Here is a 21,554-nt window from a genome sequence, read left to right on the forward strand (position 1 = left end):
TTCTCTCCCATGTTATTAAACTTTTGGTTTTCTCCTGTTAATCTATTTCATGTCAAATTTACTGTATTTCTTAGACCAGCCAGAGAATCCAGCAGGGTAGAGGAAAATGTATTTCTCCTTGACATAGATGAATTATATCTCATTTTTTTAAGAAGTAGATCAGTGTGGGCTCACATATTCTCTGCCTAGGAAGCGCCTTTACTTTGAGATAAAGTAATTTTAAAATTGCCAAAGCAGTACATGACAGCTACCTATTAAAAATTACAATAGGCTTTACTACTGGGAACCCCACTCAGTGTTCTGTGGTGACCTCGATGGAAGGCTCTCCAAAGGAGAGGGGCTGTATGGATAAGCAGAGCTAATTCACTTTGCTGTACTGCAGAAACTCACATAACGTCGTAAAGCAACTGTACTCTACTAAAAATTTCAGCAAAGATGAGCATTTTTGCTGAAACTATTTCTGTAAAACTGACTCCTCCAAAATGGTGTATGGAACAGATAACTGCTATAATATACTTCTTTCCTCAACTTCTTGTGAAAATTTGTATTTCCTCAATAACTCATTGCCCAACTCTTATTTTTAGTTGTACTATTATAAATTTGGGTTGAAATGTCTTTTAAAATGTTGAAATTAAATGGCATTTTTATAGAAATCACAATAACTTTGTATTTAATTTAAAAGACCCTATTTATAAGTGTTCAAAAGATACATTTAAAAAATTAGACAATTTTGGATATGTTGCTTAGCATTAACTTGGTATGATTTTAGAGTTAAATATTTTTATTCATTGAAATTTGTAAGATGAATACTGGACAAGTTAAGATAAGCTGAGAGGATGTTTTCAGAGACCAGGACATACAATGCAAATTCAAAAGTTCTGGAAAATACAGAAAAATATCTGTTTTACTGCAAACTAAAATTTCCCTAATACTTTTCTTCAAATTATTTAAGGTAGCAAGATATATACTTTGCTTTTAAAAATGTTTAACTTTTAATGGTATAAGAGTAACTTTCAATGCTCAAGTCTCCAGTTTTCAAAGATACTAAAAGCATTCACCTTAAACAGTTTTCTTTCTTTTACTCTGTGAAACTAAAAGCAGTTCAGTTATTTGATTAGTTGATGCTAGAATTTGACCTGGAGCTTATATAATTAGAAGAGACACTAGTTTTCCTCATTTAAAAGCCTAGTTAGCATATGACAGTCTCGTTTCCGGGGAAGTCAAACCTCTACTGCTTCTTTTTATAACCTTTAAGTTAATTCAGAATCCAGATACGCCTTGATCTGATGATGATATAACCACGGCAAGCAACATGGGGTAAGTAGTGCTTTTATATGCTTTGAGAGGCATTGAGAGGGCAAATATTTTCATAAGAGAAGAAATCTCATAAATCTTTACTAATGTAGGTTCAAAATATGCTAACTTTATTTAAGGAAGTCATTTAAAGAAATTACTATTTATTCAAAGTTATAACAATTTGTAAAATAGTCATCTTCTTGCTTAATTTTTATATGATGTCACAATCTGCCTTTGCAGGTTGTCAACTAAAAAATGTTTGGACTGAAGAGTTTGCTTATTTACATATTTAGTTGAAGCTGACTTAAAATTTGAGAGCAATCTTAAAGAAAGGATGACTGACTGCCTATTTTACAAGGCAGCTAAATCCAATATGTATATGCCTCTTTAGGATTAAGAATGAAAAAGAAAAAAGATTAGAAATGGAGGGAGGTTAATTCATCCTTTGTAACATAGAAAAGGGATAGAGGATTCTCAGTGTTTACTCCTTTATGTGCAGAAAAATATGTGCTAATTAATTATGTAGGGACATTAGTGAAAATTCTAAAGCCTTTACAGGAACTTGGGGAATATGATAAGAAAAATTAGGTTTCACTTGAAAGCTTTCTTAAGTGAGAATAGGAATCCCACTATAATTAGTTTTTTACATGCTGAAACAATAATATTCTGAAAAATATAGAAATTTGTCTTTGTATAAATTTTGTCTTTTTTATATCTCCTTTTAATACAAAATTATTGGCTGCAAATTGTGTAGCCATTTAAAGGCACTTCTGAAGGCTTTAGCATAAACAATCAGAATTTATATGAAAGAACTTTTTGGACATACTTTCTACTAAATAGTTTCCATGAATTGAATAAACATCTACATTTTTGCTAATACCATGGGCTCCAAAATTCAATCAAAACCTCAGAGGCTTTTGAAAGAAAGATGATCATACTATTGCTAACTTTTCATACAAATACAAAGGTTAATAGATAAGTGCCTTGTACGAATTTCACATACATTTGATTGATTTGGTTTGGGACAGAATTGATGAGACTCCTGAATTCTCTTTATTTCCCTTCTTTCCTCTCTCTCTTTCCTTCTCTCTTCCTCTGTCCTCTTTTATTTAATGAAGGGAGTTCACCTTTTTGAGGGTCAAGGATCACTCTAAGAATTTTTAGAAACCAGCCCACCCTCTCTGCAAAGAAATGTAAAATCACACAAATTTTGCATATAATTTCAGAAGACTTATAGATGGCCTGAAATACAATCTGTGGACACCCTGAGTTAAGGACCTTTGATTTTGAAATTTAAGACTAGAGTATGAGTTGCTCGACATTTTTCTTAGCTTCTGGGCTTTTATAAAATGTAAGAATCTTTTAAATGAATAATTCCTGCTAATCTTCCCTCAGGGACAATGTTGAAGATGTTGATTCTCCCACTGACTAGCTCCCAACACACACACACACACACACACACACACACACACAAACACCTTACATGAGAGTGAAACACAGTTTATTGGATATCTATAGTTTTGACAATCATATTACTGCTGCTTATCCCCACTGACTTGATTAATCACTTCTGCTTTCGAGAGTGCTAGGAATCACCTTGGGAATCATGGAAGAAAAAAATCCTCATTATTTTATTTCATTTATTGCTCTCAGTGCCCCACATAAGATGAACTAAACCATAAATTGCAAAAGATTACACAGGACACGCTTCTGACTTGTAGGTTCATGGTTATTTTGTTATCGGCTCCTGCCCTTATTGAGAAAAGAGAGATTGGAAGGTTTTAGTACCAATTTCAATCTTCCTCAATAATCAGGAAAATAAAAAGAGAAAATAGCAGCTGATTAAATGCTCAAATGTGTCCATTCAAGGAGATCTCTAGAATGTATCTCCTTATAATGAAGAAGTAGCTATTTAGGATTTGGGGGAGGGGAGTGTTATTTATCTGAAAGCTATTAGAGAATACAATGCCCTTATATGGCTCTATGTTAGCCTTTTCCATTTTAGGGGAGCTATGCTGGCATGGTTTTAGTGAGCAATGAAGAGGCAAATAGTAGGAAATTCTTATACTGTTTAGAAAACCTCCTCCTCCTCTTAAATTTTCTCTGGATTTCTCATGGAGTGTGTGCATGGGTAGACTGGGTGAAAACGGTGCATAAGGATGGGCAAAGGGATAACCGAGGAGAAGTAGAAGAACCTTACGTTATAAAATACCTTCCATCTGCTATTTACTATAACACTTGGGCAAAGGGTGAACAATGGGATAGAAGGTTTGGTTGCATTCTTTTCCGAGATGCTCTTCAATATTCTTTCCTTACCTCCTAGAGGGTCAGTCAGAGTACCCCCAATTGACATCTGGGGAAAAACAAAGGTTAAGTCTCTGTCAAAATTGTGGAGCCAATAAATTCATTATTACAGCATATTCAGCCTCCTTTTAGTTTCCTAGTGTAAGAGAGTGTAATTTTAAAAATTCTTTCCACTTATGGATCAGGGAATTATTCTTTTTCCAACTTTTTTTTTCTTTTGTCCTGGGCAAAGCATACATTTAGCTCATACAGTAACCTTTGAAATATTGCTTCTGTCTGTGCCCTCCTTTCCATTCTAATAGTCACTTCCCTAATTCAGGCCATCATTGCCTTTTACTTGGATTATTAAAGGTGCCCGTCTTAGCCTCTTTGCAGCCGGTCTTTCCTCTGCAGTCAAAATTGTCATCTTCTTACTGAGGACATGTAATCTCAGAGGCTTTCAGTAACTCCTTATTCTCTCCACATCAGATCAGACTCCCAAGAAGATATTCACTGCCCTTTACCTGTCCCTAATCCACCTATCCAGCCTTACCTTCTACTCTACCAGTGATACTCCCTGGAACCCCTAAATCCTCTGATGCATTGCAACTGTCCACCTCTGACCCTTCACTGATCCCCTTTGTACCATTTCTACATACTGTTCACAGTCAAGCTCATAACCTGTCTTCTTTGTGACACTTTCTTTAATCCCCATGACCAGAACTCATCTTTTCTCCTCTGCAAGTTTTAGGTACTTATACTTTTCTTACTGCATTTTTCCAATCCATCATATGCTATAGTTATATGTATGTTTCATCTTTCCTACTAGTCTGTAAACTCCCTGAAGGAGGAACTATGTCATCTTTATATTCCCTCCCAAGATCTGGCACAATGCCTTTTACATAGTATGGGTTAAATGTTTTCTGAGTTGAAATGAACTCTACTTTTCCTATAATATGCAAAAAAGCTAAAATTTAATTTTAGCCAAAATTCCTTTTTCTCTCTCCAGTAGAATGGTCCCATTTTCCAAGTTCCTTCTGAGGAGCTCAAATGAATGTACAGTATCCAAGGTATGGGTGATGCAAGAGAGAAAGGGTAAAAGCAACTGGAGGGATACCCTAGAGGCTTTTGAATAGTAGAAAATTTTGTTGATATGAGGAAAGCACACATAGGATCAAAGGAAATGTAATGACACTTTTAAGAATTAAAAATGGTTCTTGGTTCAAGACAACTTTTTAAAGGACCAGCATATAAGTAAGGTTGGGCTCAAACCTAAATAATAGTGGCTTACATAAGCTAGAAGCTCATTTCTCTCTTACGTTAAAAAAAGAAGGTCCATAGATAGGCAATCCAGAGCTATTCCATCAATTCCTTGGTGTGAGAGACCAAGATTCCTTCCATCTTGCTCTTCTGCCACCCTTGGTGTCTCACCTCTTGGTACAGAAGGTTGCTAGGAGTCCATCTGTCTCATTTGTGTGTTCAGCCAGCAGGAAGAAGGAATGGGAAGAAAAAGACGTGCTGTCTCTTTTAAGGAGACTTCCCAGAAGTCACTCACACTATTTCTACTTGTAACTCATGAGTAGAATCTATCCCCATGGTTACAACTGCCTGTGAAGGATAATGGGGAATACAGTTTTGTTTTGTTTTGCTTTCTTAATAGGTTTCTTAGAAAACAGGGAACGTGGTTACTGGGTGGCAATTAGTGACTGACAGAGCCGGTAAGGCCATCCATTTCCTCTCATATTCATTCCTTTAGGACAAAGAACAGCATTTGTACAAAAAAAGAATCTTTTAAGAAGAATTTTCTGTGAAGTTAAAGGGAAAGAAAGAACAAGCCAAGCTGGGAATAAACATAGATTCACTTAGAATAAAGGCCAGGGACCTTGACAAAATGATAAAGGTGATTCAGTAAGCCCACTCCTGTATCCTGGTCCCTGCCCCCTCAGCCTTCACTCACCTTGATCTTCACTTCTGAACTGTGAGGTGACTATTATTACTACTGTGCCAATTATACCAGTTAAGAAACCGAAAGTCCAGAGATTCAGAGACTTGGCCAAACTGCCCAAGAGGCTTCAGATAATGAAAAATATAAATAAAACACACAGCTGGCTTGGAGTCTGCTGTCCTACTCACAAAACTATATAATTCATAGAGTGTTCTCCAAAAGCATTTATACCTACTTTTGACTAGATCACCTGACTTAGCCCCAACAGAAAAACCTATTACAAACCTACTTCACTTGTCACTTGATGTTGGTCATTTCATTTAATGTCGGATACTTAATGAAAAACCTCTAGATTTTTGGCTTTCATTATTTTCAGGTCAGATGAACTGCTTTGAATTCTTTTGATTCAGCAAAACTCCCTAAGCCATGTTAGAGTACTCCAACTACATTTCTAAATACATAAGAATTAATTTTTATTAGTCACTCAGATACAGATACCAAGGTCGTTGTGCCTACTTAACACCAAGTGACTTAAAAATTAAAAGTCTAAGAGGAACAAGGACTTTTGCATTTTACTTTATGTATTTTTAACTATTAGAAATTTTAAACAATCGCATATATATCAAAACTTTTAGTTATGAAATTATAAGATAAAAGGATGGTAGAAATTACAAGGTACCTGTCATTATCAATGACATTTTATTTTTTGTAGAACCTATAAAGAAATCAAGAAGGCTTCACAAAATATGGTGTAATGTCTACAGGTGGAGACAGGCCACAAGGTGAGTGAAAACTGCAAAGAATTTGTTATTAGTAAGAACATGGATAAACTGAGAACCCAGTTTAAACATACTTGAACTTTACTTAGTTTAAACCAATGCTTGTACTTCATTCTTGAAGTACAAATATTACAAATTGTTTTGAAAAATTTTGTAACCCTTCTTTATTTAAAAACAAATGAATATATTATGGGATTCCTTTATTAATTAGCAATCACAGCTAATAGCCACATCATAAACCAGCCATATGACATCAAACTTTTACTGCATTTATGAATGTTTACTCACCGTATTGAGATAATAATAGGGGCTTCCCTGGTGGCTCAGATGGTAAAGAATCTGCCTGCAATGTGGGAGACCTGTGTTCGATCCCTGGGTTGGGAAGATTACCTGGAGGAGGCCATGGCAACCCACTCCAGTATTCTTGCCTAGAGAATCCCCATGTTCAGAGGAGCCTGGCGGGCTGCAGTCCATAGTGTCACAGAGTTGGACCTGACTGAGTGACTAAGTACACTTTAATGCTTACTCACAGTATTGAGATAATAATGGCTATGTTTTGAGTTCTATTTTAGATGTTTTTGAAGAGTGCAAAAAAAAAACCCTTAACTTTACATTCAGCTAAATTTACTGTCTACTTTCTACTAGACTTTGTGGTATAATAGCTATGTGGGATTAGTAAGTCTTATACTTATTTTAAAGTTGAAGAAACATTGGTTTATAAAGATTAGTAAGGTTCCAGGGTCACAAAACCAAATAAGAAACAGAGCTAGAATTTGAAGCTAGATGTTTAATGCACTTAAAGTCCCATAGTTCAAAGTATTATTTTTAAATTTAAAATCTAAAAAGTGCACATTATAAAACAAACACTTGTTCAAGATAGAAGAGTATAAGTAAAATGTGTAAGTCCATCTGACCCTTACCCATCCCTCTTTTCAAGAGTAACCACTGTTAGTAGTTTGGTGTAAACCCTTCCATCTCTTTCCTTTTATCCTATGTACTTTTCATTGTATCACACTTCTAGTCTACATAAAAACATCAAAGAATAGAGGAAGTTGAATTTACCATATATCTTTACTAGTATGAACACCTATCTTTAAATAATAACTGAAGATCTCATTCAGCTAACATTTAGTTTTCTAACTATAGAGACCCAAAGAACAGAACTCACTCTTTTCTAGGAACTCATCATCTAGTGCAGTGTTCTTAGCTTGATTTTGAGAGTAAATACGGACTCTTTTGAGAGTCTGATATGAGCTCTGAACCTTCTCCCCAGAAGAAAATAGATCTGCATAAAATTTTGCTTATAATTCAGGTGATTCATGGATACTCTGAGAGTATGCAGACCCCTGATCTTGTAGAAGCAAGATACTTAAATTAGTAATTTAACATAGATAAATACTATAGTAGAAGTATGGACAAAACACTAAGGCAGCACAGAAAAGCAAGGACTTTACTGAGACATGTCAAGGAAGGGAAGAGTGATACTTGTACTGAATCTTAAAGAACACAAGGAGTTTGACAGCCAGCCCAGAGTAGGGGAAGGATGTCCACTGAGGAAACAACACTTGCAGATCCTACAAGCTAGAAAGGACAGGGAACCACAAAATTGTTTTTGTGTCAGGAGCCCAGTTTGTATATGAAAGGGATGAAAGATGAGTTTGCAGAGCTAGATAGAGGTCAGATCATGATGGGGTTTGTCTATTGTATTAGGATGTTTGAATATTAGGAGTCAATGGAGGATTCTGAGCAAGAATTTCATCATTGTAGGTTAGAGCCTACAGTTAATGCACGACTAAATAAATGATCCTGGGAATACTCATGTGGATGATAGAATAAGCTATAAGAAAAAGATAAGACCACTTGATTCAGATTTTTTGAGGGATCATTGATGAAATAAGATGCTATTGAAAAGATACATTGTAAAAATCAAATGGAATTGAGTAGACGGTCACTGTTTTTACAAAGGAGAGACTGCAGCTCTGAGACTGTATTTGTGAGATAAAACTCAAAATTTGGGCAGTCCACCTGCCCCCTCACTGCAGTGAATCCCATGTACAGTCAAGCCAAGTGTCAGTCCCTCGGGGTCAGGGGTCACTCCTGGTCTGTCACACCCTCCTGTCCTCCACCATCCTCCAGTGACTCCTGATGGGCCATTTGGTTTTCTGAGGAAAGAGAGGAGGAAAGAGAAAGAGGGTACAGTAGGTCAGGTTTTCAATTTTTTTCAACACCGAGTATGTATTACTTTTGGAGAAGGAAATGGCAACCCACTCCAGTGTTCTTGCCTGGAGAATCCCAGGGATGGGGGAGCCTGGTGGGCTGCCGTCTATGGGGTCGCACAGAGTCGGACACGACTGAAGCAACTTAGCAGCAGCAGCATGTATCACTTTTACAGTTATTTTTTAATTTTGTTATTTATTTATTTAGCTGCACAGGTCTTCGTTGTGTTGCAGGAGCTCTCTAGCTGTGGTGCGCAGGCTTAGTCACTCTGAGGCATGTGGGGTCTTCCCAGACCAGGGATTGAACCAGTGTCCCCTGCATTGCAAGGCAGATTCTTAACCACTAGACCACGCAGGAAGTCCCTGTAATTTTTTTTTAAAGTAATGTGGCAGAAAGCCAGGCCTACAAACAGTGTCATAGCCCGTTTGTTTCTATTTGGTTGTACTTCACCTGATGTACCTACCACAATATCCAGTATTAGTCTCAGCTGGTTTTTGGCAGTGGCTTCGTAATTGAAGTAAGAATCTAAAGTCTCAAAGATATGTCACCTGATAAGTATTTATTACTCATTAAAAAATATTACTTGTCAGATGTTGTAAAGGCTTCGAAGACTAGACTTGTACATGTATTATATATGCTATTTTGTGTGTATGATGTATCATAAGAACTTTTTAAAATACAAGAAGCATTTGGTCTTTGCCAAAGGGTAGTGCTCTGAAAGATTTCTCAGTCTACATGTATAGTGAACTTTTATTAAAACAAAATTTACAATTTACATATATATTGTATATAGATATAAAATTGATTTTCCCAGTCTGCCTTTCTAGCTCATTATTTTATTTTAAATGTCTCCTTGCTGTTAATAAAAATAAATAAGTTACTGTGTTGTTTTCCTTTTCCCCAGCTGTGTTGAGGTATAACTGATAAATAAAATGGTAAGATACTTAAAGTGTGCAATGTGATGACTTGATACATTTAAACATTGGGAAAGGATTCCCCTCCTCTATTGGCAGGGACATTTAAGCTGTATTCTTTTAGTAAATTTCGGTTATACAGTCCAGTCTTATCAACTATGAGTGTGAGCGCTTAGTTGCTCAGTCGTGTCCAGCTCTTTGCAGCCCCATGGACTGTAGCCTGCCAGGTTCCTCTGTCTGAGGAACTTTCCAGGCAAGAACACTGGAGTGGGTAGCCATTCCCTACTCCAGGGGATTTTCCTGACCCAGGGGTTGAACCCATATTTCTTGCATCTCCTACACTGGCGTGCCTGTGTGCTAAGTTGCCTCATTCGTGTCCAACTCTGTGCGACCCTATGGACTGTAGCCTGCCAGGTCCCACTGTCCATGGGATTCTCCAGGCAAGAATACTGGAGTGGATTGCCATACCCTCTTTGAGGAGATCTTCCCAACCCAAGGATTGAACCCATGTCTCCTATGTCTCCTATATTGGCAGGCAGGTTCTCTACCACTAATGCTACCTGGGAATCCCCTTATCAACTATAGTCACCATGTTATGCATTAAATCTTCAGACCTTATTTTACTTATAACTGAGAGTTTGTACCCTTTTACCATCCTCTCCCTATTGTTTTCTTTAGGGAAAGAAGTTAATCACTATATGAACATTCTCTGGAATTTAATAATTAAATTAAACTCAAATTTGACTCCAGTGTCCATTGCAAAGTTCTCAAACCTTTCATATCAGAGGAATATGAACAAATGACATAAATGTCATATCTCTAAAACTCAAGCTAATTTTGCATGCCTCTCTGTGAAACATCTGAACACTTAAAAATATATAATAATTTAAAAAATTGCTTACCATTGAGTAAAACTGCTTCTATAAAGAGATCGTCTATGTTAGCTGAGGCTTGCAGTCTAGCACTCTAGTTTGGTAGGAATTGGATACTCACCAAGTGCAATGGCTATGAATAAGAAACAGTCCCTGCATTGGCGGAGCTTATAGTATCATGTGGAAACAGAGACTCCTGCCTATAATCCCAACAGGAAGAGACACTAATAACATGGTATGAGAATGCAGTGAAAGAAAGAAAGTCAAGCCAGTGAAGTCACTCAGTTATGTCCAGCGCTTTGCGACCCCACGGACTGTAAGCTACTACGCTCCTCCGTCCATGGGATTTTCCAGGCAAGAGTACTCAAGTGGGTTGCCATTTCCTCCTCCAGAGGATCTTCCCAACCCAGGGATCGAACCCAGGTCTCCCGCACTGTAGGTAGATGCTTTACCATCTGAGCCACCAGGGAAGACAAGGGAATACCTAATGATGGCTTGGAGGACCAGGGCAGGCTCACAGAAAAGGAGGGGCTTGAGCTGAGCCTTGAAGGATGAGAAGCATTTCATTAGGTAAGGAAAGATATTTGAGGCATAGAAGATGGAAGGATACACAGGCAAATGTTTGATAAAATGCATGAACTGTGATCATCTATACATCTGCATCATATATACTAACTACTACCAAGTTTTATTTGAAATACTATGAAATAGGAAATGAATCAAGTAAGTTCAGCTAGTCCAGTCATTAACTGTTACAAGTAGCAAAATCATATCAACTAATGTCTAACTGGCTACAGAGACACATTGGGAGTAACCCTCAGGCCTAAAATTAAGGTCCCACAGGCAAAGTTGGATCCAGAGACATGCGGCCAGCTTAAAATCTGACAGTCAAATGGGTTTTCTTTCATTATTCAACTTCAGAAGAGAAAAGAGGCTGATTCTTCCCTGGAGATAGAGTATAAGGGCAGTACTCAGCCTCCTGTCCAGGATGAAGAGCAGTTCAGCTCTGGCCTCATATTGGCTACACCGCTTAGCAAAATCAAAATCCTACAGGAAAACCAGACTCACCCTTCTAAGAAGGCTTTTCAGCAACCACTTGTTGCTACTCAAGCCATCGCCCCCACCGCAAACATAGACACATACATACACATTCTCAGGGTGCTGACAGAAGCATTCTTTTCACTCACACAAGATATTTTTTCATGAAATAATACCTGATAAATATGGTTTTCTCCCTTTCACACTTCCAGGCTCTTTCAGCACTTCTGAGAGATAAGTGCATGCATAGCTCCTGAATCTAAAAGCTCTAAGCCCATTTTCAGGCCCAATATTGCCAAGCAATTGATCGCTGGGGACTCCCTCCTTCTCCATGGCTGGGTTCAGGTTGCTGCCGTGCATCAAGCTCTCAATTGTGGCTCATGAAGTGGTCATCGGAGCCTGCACAGTGCTTACCTGTGTGAGCTTGGTGCTCCGGACTGCAGAAGAAGCTTAACACACAGTCCCTACCTTTAAAGACCAATGAATCTAGACTCCTTGGGAGGATCCAAGTTTGCTGCTTCTTTCATCTCTATCAATTTTAGGTGAGAGCCTCCAGCTATGTCCTAGGCAAAACTGCAAAGGATAGTGATAATCACTACTAGAAATAATCATACTAGAGGATGAGCTAATCAGACTCTCCGAGAGGGTAACTAATTTTCTCAAGGTCAATCAGCTATTTAAATCATCAAGCTAGGATTTGAGTCCAGAAGCACCATATGTCAAAGCTCAGATTCCCCATCTCCATTCCCTGCTGGCACCTAGCTTGGCTCTCAGTATTGCTCTCAGCTGGTGAAAGTGGTAACTGACAACAGAGTAAATAAAGCCTGTTTTTTAAAAAATCTCTCAGGATCCAAAGGAATAAAGTCACAATGTTGGTGATAGGTTAGTATATTTGGGTGAAGGGCCTGACCTGACAGTCTTTTTATTCCACTTTATGAGGCCCACCTCACTGAGATAAAAATGGTATTATCAAATAACATAATTACCATATTTGCATAAGAAATTGGAACTCTGTAGTGAACCATTTTATTATTTCTGTCAAAATAAGAGTTTATGAATTGGTCAAGTCACTTAATCATGAACTCAATTTATTTGTGAAGTGACAGGGTTTGGCTGGATGGTCTCTGGGTCTTCTTTTAGTTCTGACCATCTTTATCACACATGCTGAACCTTTCATTTACATTGCAAGTTGTTCTGGTTGGGTATGGTTTGGTTTGATTTTTCTAAACCATGATACTGGTTCATTTATTTACTTCACACCTATGTATTTGGGGTCTATGCTGTGCTAGACCCTGTTTCAGACCTTGGGGAATGCAGAGTGAATAAAAATGTCCAAGCCCTCATGATGTGGAGGTGATGGGCCAAGAAGATCAAAGAGCAAGCAAATAAACAGGCAGCATTGTCGTTTGATGGTAAATGCTGTGGAGGAAGCTGAAGCAATGGAAAGGATACAGGCTTTGAAAATGTGACCTGTTCTTACATGTGTGGTCAGGGAGTTGACATTTAAACAGAGACCAGAAACCTTAGAACTTTTTTATTCTTAATGAATGATTGTGGGCTATTGCAAATTTGACCAGACCTTGAAGCTGTCAAAATTCTGATAGGAGCAAAATGGCCCTGGTGGAGGTGTGTGAGTCTGAGTTTCAACTTTGCCTTTACACTCACATCCTGTGGGCCCCAGGATTTTCACAAATGAGCTTTTCTTGCTTCTGTGATTCTAAATATTCTATATTAAAATTTTAATGGCTTTTCAAAAGTACTGCATCTACTTATATATGTAATTTTTGCCAATGAGGGTTACGGTATTAGCAGTAAGTTCAAAAGGGTGTTAAAACTGAATTTATAAGATTTTTAAGAAGCAGGAATTTGATTTGCATGTAAACTTTGCATCTAGATTTAGAGTATTTCTTTCCTCAGCTTCATAAACCACAGGCTTAGAGGAAGAACCTAAGCTTAAGGATGTGTGAGAAGTTAAAGATTCAAGGAGTAGTCTAGAAATACTGCTTTCAAAGCGATGGGTGTAGTTTTTTTTTTTTTTCTGGATTCATTTTCTACCTACCGGCTCATTCACTGCCCATCTCATATTTGTTTTGGAGACCTGGAGCATAGATCCCCAAGAAGATGAGTGGTAGACATTATAGACCAACAGCAGGTCCTTGAGTTTTAAGAGGAAAGAGGTAGACAAACCCCAGGAAGTGAGGTTTCTAAGGTACATCTCAAAATGAGTAGAGGAAGAAAAGGATTAACTTGGTCTCTAAATCCCAAACATTTGAATCTAATATACGTAACAAAGGCTAAGCCATTACAGATCATCTTGTTTTAACTCCATCACACCGAAAATGCCCATTAAGACTAAGACAGAACATTAAATCTCCTTGTTCTACTCTCTCAGCCTGGGTTTCCTGTGACCAAATTCTTTCTCCCTTAATCTTTATATCCATGACTATTGATTACCAGATTGTTAGGTAATTAATAAGTAATTATTAATAATTAATAACACCTAATTAATTACAGGAGGATTGTGTGCTAAATACTTAATATTGACAATGTCTAGGAGGTTTATCATCTTAGTCTCAACAAAGTTTTATTGAGCTGATAGTCTATGTAAGAATATAAAACAGGCACCAACAATACAAAAAGATGGAAAAACTAGCCTCTTTTCTCAAGAAGTTTGTTTATGAGATTATATACATAAGTTATATTCAGCAGAAAATCATAGTTTTGGTTCCAATTGAGTTCTACAGATTTTCCAAGAAAGGGATAATTTCCTATTGGACTGAAGGTGAAAGCCCAGAAAGGTATTGGGCTTGAGTTAGACTTTGGGGAATGAGTAAGGATTTGACAATTGGAGTAGGATGAGGAAGGGCATACCAGGCTATAGAGAAGAAAAGAGACAAGACAGGAATACAAGTGATGAGTAAGAGTTAGGAGGCTGGAATACCTTCTATGTATCAGAAAAAATGTTGGAGAGGAAGGTCTGGGACACTGGAAGACCTTGAGGTTCACTGTCTATTTTAACAAGGAGAGAGCTATTCAAGAGCATGAACAAGGGCAAGAGATGATCAAAGTGATATTTAAAGAAAAATAATCTAGTACAAGTATAGAGTGTTGATAAACTAATGAGGATGTTACTATAGATGTTTGAGAACAAAGCAGTCAGGTTGAATCAAAGAAGTGATATAGAAACAAAGGAGAAAATGTAAGAAACCATATAAAGGAAGACTCAAAGATTTCACTACGGTAGATCATAGGATGAGAGGAAAATCATTCCAAGGGCTTAAGTCTGGGTCAATAGTGGCAATTGTGACAGAGCCTGGGAAATGAAATCTGAAGTGGGTACCTGGATAGGCTGAAGATGACCAATGTGATTTAACCAGCTTGAATTTGAGGTAACCTTGGAACAGCCAAGTGGAAATTTTCATTGAAAAGAAGTTCAAGATATATAAAAAGGATATTCATTTAGCAGAAAAAAAGATCAGAAAGACAGTTTTGTTTCCTTCTCTCGAAATACAGACCTGAATACTGAAAAGACAGCTAAAACTGCATAGTGGAAGAACTAGAAATTAGAAGATTGTGAAATGTTTAGCATCACTTTAGTTTGGGTACAATGCATCTTTTGGTTTTTGATTTTTAAATTGAACAAAAGGACAGTTATGAAAGGCTCTGGACTGGGTGCTGGGAAGGAAGGCCCCTGGTTGCCATATCATCATGTTGCTGAGTAACATTTGGAGATGCCCTGCTAGATTTTAGAGCTGCAAGGACTCTGAGAGCCTCTGAATGATAGAGGCGAGGACATGGAAGCCTGGAGAGGGTTCCTGGCTTTTTCATGGCCGCACAGTGAATGAGAAGTCAGGATCAGACCTCAGTCCAGTGTTCCTTCTTTCCCCCAACACTGCTGGTCAATGCGTGTACATTCCCAACTCTTTAGGGAACATTTTTACATAGTTCTATGGTAGGAAGCCAGATGAAGATGTTCACAGATTATATCATCAAAAAGCAAAACGGGGACCTCCCTGGTGGTCCAGTGGTTAAGACTTTGCACTTCCAATGTGGGGCAGGGGTTGTAGGGTGGGGCACAGGTTCAGTCCCTGGTTGGGGAACTAAGAACCCACAGGCTGTGCAGTGCAACCAAATTTTTAAAAAGCAAAATGGATGCCTTAAGAAGAGTGCTAAATACATAGCAGTGAAGGCAGGAAGTGATGGGGCGAGGGAAAAACATGCATGTGCCCTGTTAGATCAACTCACCTTCAGTTAAGGGAATCATTTTCAAATGACATCAGAACAAGATGAATCTACATAATCTACACAGGGAATGATTTCCCTTCGTACATTTAAGGAGCCCTAGATTCTAATGAGGTTTAGTATCTTTCCATACTTATTTTTAAAGGTTCTGAAGAACTGGATTGCTATCCAACTACCTGGGATATGAGAAGTATGTAATTCAGTTGGGAGGCAGGAGCATTTATATATTTTATTTACTTATTCCTGTCCTAACTTTTTCCAAAAAGGAAACTTAAATAGTGCAGTATGAAGTTTAGTTATCAAAATGCAGCATCTCAGCAAAACCAGCCCCAATGTGCCTCATGTATTCTGGTCCCTTTATGGAATGTTTTTAGGCCTTTTTTCTTTTCTTCTTTTTTTCAGTTGCACCATTGAGTGGTTTGCAGGATCTTAGCTCCCTGACCAAGGACTGAACCTGTGCCCAGTAAAAGCACAGAGTCCTAACCAGGGAATTCCCCAGGGCTTTTATCCTTGTGCCAAACTTACCAGATGTGGGAAGAAATTATCCATTGATTGGGTTCAGTATGCCTTAGCTCTGAGGAGGACATGTATGAAATAGAAATTCATTTCAAAAATTTAAAAAGAAACTATGGAACTAATGCTGGCATTCCATTTGTTATCAATTATATCTAGGTTATGCTGCTGGACTCTAATAAGAACAGATTACTGGATGACCCTTGCCCTAGGCAGGGTAGATGACAGTTGAGATTGGCCAAGTCAGGCTCATAAAGAGTGTCAGTCATGCTCTGCCCTCTGAAGGGTTTCCCCTGTCCATGGCGCCCGGGCTCTGGGCGGCTCTTCTACTGAGGTCATAGATGTGCAGGATCGTCTATGATTTCCAAGCCCTGCGGTTCCCTGGGAGGCGGTGAGCAGTTAGTCTTTCTGAAGATCGTATTTTACTCTAGTCTCATTTTTAGCACTTCAGAAAACGCCAAAGGCAGATCCAAATTAGATGTCATTTCATCTGAACTATGAAAAAGAATTCTCCCAGGAATAGCAGCAGTAACCTGGTTTCCACTCTCACCTAAAATAGGTTGTTGTGGTAACTGATGCTCTATTTTACAAAGCACTGCTAACTCCGCGTGTGATTCAGGTCTAGTGAGTCCTGCCACTGCCTCTGCTTTGGAAGGAAGAATACTTCTGAGGACTAGTTAAGGATTTACCCTCTGTAATTTAGGGCCATCCCTAGGGCTGGAGGGAGCGCTCGCGGGAGCTCAGCGCTCCTTCACTGCACAATTCTCCCAGGAGCCTCTCCTGCCCTTCACTGTCTTGCCTCTCTTCCAGTCAGGACTGACCTAGTGAAAATATAGCAACAGTCCATTTTCTTTTGAAGGAAGTATTTACCTGGTATTCGGGTAATACCGTGCCCTCTGCCTCTTGCAGAGTGTCTCTGGGAGGCCCTTAACTTCCACTCAGATGAATCCAGGGAGAGAACCTGTTTAAAAGGTTGAAATTAAAGTGAGTCAAACCAGGATAAGAAAAGAGATGGAAGAAAAGAAAACATCTGTGTGGAAAAGAAAACATCTTCCACGCCAGACCCATAGCCCCTGAAGCATCCAGGCTTGCAAAATCAGATTCTAACACCTTTTTATTTTTGCCAATCAATGAGTCAGAAGAGTTTCTGGAAGTATTACAAGCTTTTGATAAGTTTTTCTCTCTTAAATGAAGCATTCTTAAAATAATTATCTCTAGCCATTGGATATTTTCGTGTGTAATGACATGCTGATAATATTTCTTTTTCTGACTGAGTTGACAAATAGCAACTCAAGCAAATTATCTTGACTGATATTGGTAGATAGAACAAAAACAAATTAATGTGTCTGTGGAGTGGAGGTGGGAGGACCTTTGGTTTCCACACTCAGAGAAAAAGAACCTCTGTCTGCTTTATGAGCTACAGGACTGCCCACTCTCTGCGCTTTGTCCCTCTTCTCACTGGTTCTGAGCACTCTGAGGTTGCTGGCAACCATGGGGTATAATTAGTTATAATTATAAGAGTTATGATTAGTTTCGGTACAGGGCCATTTGTTAGGAAATTCTATCTACTCTCTCTTGGCTCCTCAAGCCCAATGGTGGATGCAGTGAAACTTGGCTCAATAAAATAAAATTGGAATTTTTTTCTAACAAAAATCACCTCCAGGCTAAACTCTTTCCATATTGATCACTGATTATTTTTGCTTATGTGAAGCCCATGTGGTAAACAGTATGTTTCTCTTGTAGTCTATTAGATGAGAATTCAACTCACTTCCACAAAATATTTGGTGAGCACAAGCTCAGAATGGGGCAAGGAGCTGGCGATACAAAAATGAATAAAATACACTCTCTGCTTATGGTCTGGTGAGGGAACTAGCATTCAGGCAGTTAAAGGATGTGACAATGGCCTTGTGACCTTCTTCAGTGGCAGGGGTCATCCAGTTTCTAGAAACATCTATATCTGACAAAAGGTCAAGTAAGAAGCTGACTTGAGGACCAAGAACTTTTTCAAAATAAGACTACTTATTGTTTGAGTTGTCTGCTGACAGATCCCTGTTACTTTAATTTATTGCTTTTGCATAAATTGCAGTGTATTCAAGGATGATTTGGTTATATATATTTGCGGGAAGTGGGTATAAAAAGTTACATTATCACTAAAGCATCCTCATTTTAAACCTGTGTGCATATACTTATGCATTGTGAAATTTGTCTTATCTCTTTATTTTGCTTCTTAGGGTCACACTGTGCTCTTTGTTTTTTTTTTGTTGGATTTTTTTTTTGCATTATATTGGTTAATGAATTATATCAATAGATTTCTAAGCATCAAGATATTTTTATAACCAAAAACCACTAATCATACTGTTGTATTTTTGTTTTCTAATATTTTATTTAGAATATTTGTATATATAGGCTATCCTAGAGTAGATTTGGTATCAGAACCTCATAGAATAGATTTAGTGACTTGTACATATCTTATTTTGGGGTATGGATTAAATGACACAATCATTGTTATTTATAGACATTTCCTGTTATATTATCCTGTGTGATTTCTTATTTGGAGGTTGATATTCAACCTCCCCCTTTCAATATCTTCTATAAATAGTTGCTGTAATTGATTTTATAAAGCAAATTTCAATGGTCTATGTTTTCCTTAAAAATTATCCATTTCATTTCGCTTTAAAAGTTATTGGTAATAAAATGCACATAGAATTTTATTAATTATATTTCATAGCCTCTGAATCAGTGGTTACATCCTATTTTTTTGTTCTACTTTGTATTCTTTCTCTTTCTCTCAATCTCCATATCTCTTATTAAACTTAAAACTTTTCTCATTTTATAATTTATTCAGTCTTTTTTTTTTCAAATAGATATCACACCACATGTAAGAACTGATAAACTTTTTTTTTTCCATTTGTTTTTATTAGTTGGAGGCTAATTACTTTACAATATTGTAGTGGTTTTTGCCATACATTGACATGAATCAGCCATGGATTTACATGTGTTCCCCATCCTGAACCCCCCTCCCACCTCTCTCCCCATCCCATCCCTCTGGGTCTTCCCAGTGCACCAGCCCCGAGCACTTGTCTCATGCATCCAACCTGGGCTGGTGACCTGTTTCACCCTTGATAGTATACTTGTTTCAATGCTGTTCTCTCAGAACATCCCACCCTCGCCTTCTCCCACAGAGTCTAAAAGTCTGTTCTGTACATCTGTGTCTCTTTTTCTGTTTTGCATGTAGGGTTATTGTTACCATCTTTTTAAATTCCATATATACGCATTAGTATACTGTATTGGTCTTTATCTTTCTGGCTTACTTCACTCTGTATAATGGGCTGCAGTTTCATCCACCTCATTAGAACTGATTCAAATGAATTCTTTTTAATGGCTGAGTAATATTCCATGGTGTATATGTACCACAGCTTCCTTATCCATTTGTCTGCTGATGGGCATCTAGGTTGCTTCCATGCGGCTAGAGACCAGCTCCCCAGAACTGATATACTTTTAATGACAGTAAAAGTGATTTTTGATACAATAGTGGTTTGGAATCCTGTCACATGAGCAGTTTATTTAAAGATAGAAAGTAATAGAAAAAGTAATGGTCCTACTTGGAACTACTTCCCTAATCGTTCAGAGCTACAGTTTCCTTCTGTATAAAATGGATGGTAAAGTGTGCTGCCCACTGCACAGCATGGCTACAATCATCTGGTGAGATAATGTAGGTGAGAGCGTTTTGGAGACTATGATGCAGGTACGAAAAAGGTCATGAAATATGTCATTTCATGAAACATGTTGCTTTTAGGCTGTATAGAAAAAACAACCCCTTTCATAATTTTTTTTAAAGTACTTTTCTATATCACGAAGTTCATATAGACTTTCCTCTTTGAAAACATTAGCAAGATTTGTCCTGATGAAGTACTTTAGTTTCAGGGGAAAATATTTCCTCATCAACCTCCCCACAACATAAAGAGTTCTCATTCTACTAAATTAGAAATGTGCACTAAAGACCCATTCAATAAAGGACACTGGAATGGAAATTAACTCAAGTCTACTTTCAATTAATTTCAATTCCCCAAAGTGCAAAACTTTCCTTTTCTGTCACAGTGGTAATTGGAAAGTAATAGACAATCCTAGGTTTTTGTGGTCTTACGCCTGCACTGGTGTGTGGGGTATACATTCTAGGTCAGTCTGGGGGAGGGCCAGGAGATTTTCCGGTATTCTTTCTGCTTCTATTAACTTTATTAATGCTGTTAATCTTATTACTTGAGTTAATTTTATAAAAATCTGGCTATAACTTTTTAGATGAATGTTTCAACGTTCCTATATCTCTATTGTGATCATTTTAGAACCTTTTTTTAAAGCATCAGAAACCCATTTTAAAAGAAATTTCTTCCCCCAAAGTTATAGTATGTAAATTAGATGAGAACAGAGAGACTCTGCTTCAAGGGATGGGAACGGGGGCCCAGGACTCCACCAGCTTGGTGGCTTTCTCTTTGCTCCCAGGGCAGGCTCAAAAGACCCAAGGGCTTCAAAGTAGAGACTTAAAACCATTGTTCTATGTAATGATCAGACATGGTTTAGAGACAAACAGGATTTTCTAAAAACTTATCAGTGTTTTCTCAAGGGTCTTCCAAGGCCCAGATGGATGTTATTAGAGGCTAGCATCACTCTTTGGGCTTCCCTGATAGCTCAGTTGAAACTCCAATACTTTGGCCACCTCATGCGAAGAGTTGACTCATTGGAAAAGACCCTGATGCTGGGAGGGATTGGGGGCAGGAGGAGAAGGGGACGACAGAGGATGAGGTGGCTGGATAGCATCACCAACTCAATGGACATGAGTTTGAAGTAAACTCCAGGAGTTGGTGATGGACAGGGAGGCCTGGAGTGCTGCGATTCACCGGGTCACAAAGAGTCGGACATGACTGAGTGACTGAACTGAACTGAACTGTTAGCTCAGTTGGTAAAGAATCTGCCTGCAATGCAGGAGACCGCTTTGATTCCTGGGTTGGGAAGTTCCCCTGGAGAAGGGCATGGCGACCCACTCCAGTATTCTTGGGCTTCCCTGGTGGCTCAGAGAGTAAAGAACCCACCTGCAATGCAGGAGACCTGGGTTAGATCCCTGGGTTGGGAAGATCCCCTAGAGGAGGGCATGGCAACCCACTCCGATATTCTTGCCTGGAGAATCCCCAGGGACAGAGGAGCCTGGCGGGCTACAGTCCATGAGGGCGCAAAGAGTCAGACACGACTAAGCACAGCATAGCACAGGCAGTGATTCAAGGATTATGAAGGACAAAGTAAAGGATTACTGGGCTCAGAGAGTGAGGGATGCCCACAGACAAAGAAGAAAAGTACAAGTAAGATCTCAAAGGAATTTCATAATGTTGTATAGCTCTTCCCAGAAAAAGTCTACTTTTCTACATAATACTGTTATTTTCCCTTTTAAGATGTATCTTTCAAAATA

At 38.3% G+C, this 21,554-nt stretch overlaps 1 protein-coding gene across 13 annotated transcripts in view; it reads left to right on the forward strand.

The window, feature by feature from the left end:
• The first annotated feature begins 1,009 nt into the window (after window positions 1-1,009).
• Window positions 1,010-21,554, forward strand: part of ARHGEF33 (Rho guanine nucleotide exchange factor 33) — a 115,631-nt gene continuing 95,086 nt past the window's right edge. For 6 of the 13 annotated variants that reach the window (XM_070477009.1, XM_070477020.1, XM_070477037.1 and 3 more), the window contains exons 1-2: window positions 1,012-1,317; window positions 6,237-6,306. The gene's annotated coding sequence lies outside the window, so the exon portion shown is untranslated. Of the gene's footprint in view, window positions 1,318-6,236; window positions 6,307-21,554 lie in introns of all 13 variants that reach the window. The other 7 variants (XM_070477010.1, XM_070477012.1, XM_070477050.1 and 4 more) reach the window with 4 other exon arrangements.

Source organism: Odocoileus virginianus, chromosome 2 (assembly GCF_023699985.2).
Source record: "Odocoileus virginianus isolate 20LAN1187 ecotype Illinois chromosome 2, Ovbor_1.2, whole genome shotgun sequence".
Taxonomy (NCBI): Eukaryota; Metazoa; Chordata; class Mammalia; order Artiodactyla; family Cervidae; genus Odocoileus; species Odocoileus virginianus.